Source organism: Scylla paramamosain, unplaced genomic scaffold, assembly GCF_035594125.1.
Source record: "Scylla paramamosain isolate STU-SP2022 unplaced genomic scaffold, ASM3559412v1 Contig3, whole genome shotgun sequence".
In the NCBI taxonomy this organism is placed as follows: Eukaryota; Metazoa; Arthropoda; class Malacostraca; order Decapoda; family Portunidae; genus Scylla; species Scylla paramamosain.
In genome coordinates, this window is record NW_026973668.1 from 1,185,001 (window position 1) to 1,190,000 (window position 5,000).

The following is a 5,000-nucleotide window of genomic DNA, read 5'->3' on the forward strand; positions in this document are numbered from 1 at the left end:
TACGTTTGTGTGTAGTCATGTGTGCTAGTCGGCCAGGCGTGTGTGCGTGTGTGTGCGTGTGCGTGTGTGCGTGTGCGTGTGCGTGTGTGCGTGCGTACCTTCTTCGCTCTTATAAGTGCAGCTAACGGGGCGGGCACTGGCTGATGGGCGGCTGGGCGTCTCAGAACCTGCTGGAGGGCGAGGGCGGCAGCAGCAGGGTGTGGGTGTGCTGCTGGGTGGGCGTGGGCGGCGAGGGGCGGGGGGAGGGAATAGCTACCAATCCCGTATGATGCGCCAACCCATTTAACCCGTTCAGAGGTGACAGGGTAACGCCACTCAACCCGTTAACTTGTGTGGGCGTGGGCGTGTGCGGCGACATGGGTGTGATGCCGCCCACGGAGACTGCTGTGGGCGGGTGTGGAGACGCCATCTGTGCCAAGGTGGTAAGGGCGGGACCAGGGAAAGTAGGGAGGGACTGAAACTGCACCCACGGGACGGTGAACCATGATGGCTGCATTATTTACAAAGGGGGTCACAACGGGTCACTGGGGGGTCACGGGGGTCGCACGGGTCACGGGGGGTCACGGGGAGGGCAGGTGAGGTCAGTTGGTCGCCCACGTGATGCTACTGTTGTTGGGAACTGGAAAATTGTGGTTTTGTGGATTTTTCTAGTTGTAATCTACCGAAATTATCTGGAAATCTCCCGGAAATGTCTGGATATCTACTGAGAAACGTTTAAGTCTAACGGTGAAATCTTAAAAACTACCAACTTTGAAAAAAATCTCCTGGAAAATCTGAAATCTAAACAAGAAATCTGAGGCGAAATACTGAAAAAATCTGAATACTCCTGAAAAATCTGATAATCCTACTGAAAATTCTGAAACACCCACAAATTCAGGTAATTGACAAATAGCACCTAAATTTAGATAATCTGGCAACTTAACCTCAGAAATTCGAGACCTACTGATACATCTGAGCTAATCTCCCGAAATATCTGAAGAAGCTACCGAGAAAATCTGAAATACTAGCAGATTTTGCAAACCTTGAGCAAACATACACAATAATTAGACATTGATATATGTCTATAAATACTGATTAATTCTGGATAAACTACTGAAAAATCTGGAGAACTAACGATTAATTCTGAATGTTACTGAACCTACCAAATTAATCTACCGAAACGATCCCAAACTTCCGATAAATTCTGGAAAAAAACTACCGAAAATCTGGAATACCGAGAAACCTTGACAATATCCCGAAAAAATCTGGAGACGTACGAAATTTTACCCAAACATCCGGTAAATTCTAAAGAACCTGCCAAGAAATCTGGAAAAATGCCGAAAGATCTGAGTACCCCGAACAAAAATCTGGAAATATCTCGAGAAAAAATCTGAAAACCTACCGAAAAAACCTGAAGAACTACCGAAAAATCTGAAGAACTACCGAAAAACCGAGAAACTGCCACGGGAGCCGACACTCGCACATAACCCGCGAAAAACCCACAAAATTCACACGAAAAGACGAAAAAAACAGGAAAAAAACCAGAAACACCACAAAACACACAGGTTTCGTTACAGAAATTTAAAGAACCAAGATTTTCACACAACAATTTGAGCAAGGTATACGTGGGCGAGGGGCGTGGGAGGCAGGGAGGCCGGGAGAGGAGTTTACAAAGGTCACTTCAATATTGAAAAAACTACCACTTATAAATAATTGAGGTAGTGACAATAGCTTCTAGTAATTAAGGCCAAAACTAGATTATATAATTATTTAAGTGCCATGGCAGGTAGACGATCCACATTTAAGTATCCACACGCACTTTAAACACACTTAACACCCGACTTGACAAATTATAAGACTCTCAATATTTTTCACAACAAATAAAAAAAAAATTTCAAATGTTTTTTTTTCCTTGTTGTTGTTGTTGTTGTTGTTGTCACTAATAAGAAAGGTCAATTAGTGGCTGCCTGGTGACTTCCTTGTTCACAGTGGTAGTAACACCGTTCGTAACCCGCCACTAGAGTCACGTGCGTGCGCGGGGGAGCGGAGTGTGGCAGTGCGCGTTCTACTGGGGTTAGTGAGCCACTGAGAGAGAGAGAGAGAGGGAGAGCGAGAGAGAGCGGGGGAGAGAAAGAGAGAGAGACAGAGAGAAGGGGGGAGACAGAGAGAGCCAGTAGGAGCACGTGGCACCTCTCTCTCTCTCTCTCTCTCTCTCTCTCTCTCTCTCTCTCTCTCTCTCTCTCTCTCTCTTTATTGTCATTTTATTTTCACTTCTATTCTCTCTCTCTCTCTCTCTCTCTCTCTCTCTCTCTCTCTCTCTCTCTCTCTCTCTCTCTCTCTCTTTCCTATATATTTCACAATGTATATATATTCCTCCTCTTCCTCCTCCTCCTCCTCCTCCTCCTCCTCCTCCTCCTCTTCTTCCTCCTCTTCCTCCCTTTCCTCCCTATCTCTCAGAAACTCCCTCCCCTCATCTCCTCCATTATCTTCCCTTCCCTCCCCTCGCTGGCCCAAGGAGGAGGAGGAGGAGGAGGAGGAGGAGGAGGAGGAGGAGGAGGAGGAGGAGGAGGAGGGTAGAATCGTCCGTCTGGCAGTGAAGGAAGAGGGGAAAGGGGAGGAAGACGAGAACTAGCAGGAGGAGGAGGAGGAGGAGGAGGAGGAGGAGGAGGAGGAAACTAAACCGCAGTAGCGCAGTCTTCCTACACGCACATGACAATTACACACACGCACGCACGCACACACACACACACACACACACACACACACACACACACACACACACACACAGGGTCAGTTAAACGTACATAAGATTGGTGGAAAGATTAAATATGTGTGTGTGTGTGTGTGTGTGTGTGTGTGTGTGTGTGTGTGTGTGTGAGCATGCATACACACACACACACACACACACACACACACACACACACACACACACACACACATCAATAGCGAACCATTGACACGCACGTATGTATGTGTGTGTGTGTGTGTGTGTGTGTGTGTGTGTGTGTGTGTGTGTGAGCATACATACATACATACATACGTACAGACACACACACACACACACACACACACACACACACATTCTAATCAAATAAACATGATGAAAAATAAAATAAGAGAGAGAGAGAGAGAGAGAGAGAGAGAGAGAGAGAGAGAGAGAGAGAGAGAGAGAGAGAGAGAGAGAGAGAATAAAATTTTTTCTTTCTAATCAATTAAATTTTTTTCCTTCCTTCCTTCCTTCTCATCTTTCCTCCTCCTCCTCCTCCTCCTCCTCCTCCTCTTCCTCCTCCTCCTCTTTCTTCTTCCTTCCCTCCACTGCTGATGAATCTACCACATGTCCTATCTCTCTCTCTCTCTCTCTCTCTCTCTCTCTCTCTCTCTCTCTCTCTCTCTCTCTCTCTCTCTCTCTCTCTCTCTCTCTCTCTCTCTCTCTCTCTCATTTTTCTCATGTGTAACTTTTATTATCTCTCTCTCTCTCTCTCTCTCTCTCTCTCTCTCTCTCTCTCTCTCTCTCTCTCTCTCTCTCTCTCTCTCTCTCTAATACCTGCTGTTTTAGGTTACCTGGAGAGAGTCCAAGAGAGAGAGAGAGAGAGAGAGAGAGAGAGAGAGAGAGAGAGAGAGAGAGAGAGAGAGAGAGAGAGAGAGAGAGGAAGGAGATAGGTGACACAAAAGAGAAAGGTCTACTCTCTCTCTCTCTCTCTCTCTCTCTCTCTCTCTCTCTCTCTCTCTCTCTCTCTCTCTCTCTCTCTCTCTCACCTGTTCTCTCCCCTCACCTTTATTTACCTCTATATTCACCTCTCTCTCTCTCTCTCTCTCTCTCTCTCTCTCTCTCTCTCGAAATTGACCAATGAAAATTAAGCAAAATATTTCAGAGAGAGAGAGAGAGAGAGAGAGAGAGAGAGAGAGAGAGAGAGAGAGAGAGAGAGAGAGAGAGAGAGAGAGAGAGAGAGAGGAAAAAATATAAAAAATAATAATCTTTTTTCTTCTTCTTCTTCTTCTTATTATTATTATTATTATTATTATTATTATTATTATTGTGACGTCATTAGGTCCCAGCCAATCAGAAAAGAGCTTCTAAATCCCCCCTAGCACCCACGAGTCCATTAGCCAATCAGAAAATACCCTTTAAATCACCAGTTGGCATCTCTTTTCCAGGCAGCCAATCACGTGACACCCTGCCTTTCCTCTTGTCCAATCATCTATTAGGATTAGGAACGGACGCAGGTGATTGGTCGAAACTCTGGGCTCAACTTTAAATGCTGAGACACACGCACAGATATGTACACACACACACACACACACACACACACACACACACACACACACACACACACATACATACATACATACATACATACATACATACAGACACACAAACATCGGTATTAAAATCACATTCTCTCTCTCTCTCTCTCTCTCTCTCTCTCTCTCTCTCTCTCTCTCTCTCTCTCTCTCTCTCTCTTTAGGTATATCTAAATCAATAGTTAAAAGTTAGTAAAGGAGAGAGAGAGAGAGAGAGAGAGAGAGAGAGAGAGAGAGAGAGAGAGAGAGAGAGAGAGAGAGAGAGAGAGAGAGAGAGTTAGGTTAAGTTAGGTTAGGTTAGGTTAGGTTAGGTTAGGTCAGGTCAAGTTAGGTTACGTTAGGTTACGTTAGGTTAGGTCAGGTTAGGTTAGGTTAAGTTTAGTTAGGTTAGGTTAGGTTAGGTCAGGTCAGGTTAGGTTAGGTTAGGTTAGGTTAGGTTAGGTCAGGTTAGGTTAGGTTAGGTTAGGTTAGGTTAGGTTAGGTCAGGTTAGGTTAGGTTAGGTTAGGTTAGGTCAGGTTAGGTTAGGTTAGGTCAGGTCAGTTTAGTTAGGTTAGGTTAGGTTAGGTTAGGTTAGGTCAGGTCAGGTTAGGTTAGGTTTAGTTAGGTCAGGTCAGGTTAGGTTAGGTTAGGGTTAGGTTAAGTTTAGTTAGGAAGAAAGAAAGAAGGAAAGGGAGGAAGAAAGAAAGAAAGAAGGAAAGGGAGGAAGGAAGGAAGAAAG

General features: G+C 45.1%; 1 protein-coding gene across 4 annotated transcripts in view; it reads right to left on the minus strand.

Annotated features, from left to right (window-relative positions):
• LOC135096312 (pseudouridylate synthase RPUSD2-like) overlaps positions 1-5,000 on the minus strand; it is a 97,932-nt gene that overhangs the window by 72,664 nt on the left and 20,268 nt on the right. Inside the window, exon 1 of one of the 4 annotated variants that reach the window (XM_063997729.1) lies at positions 99-2,064. The exons of the other annotated variants lie outside the window; for them this stretch is intronic. The gene's annotated coding sequence lies outside the window, so the exon portion shown is untranslated. Of the gene's footprint in view, positions 1-98; positions 2,065-5,000 lie in introns of those variants that run through there. 4 annotated transcript variants of the gene reach the window in all.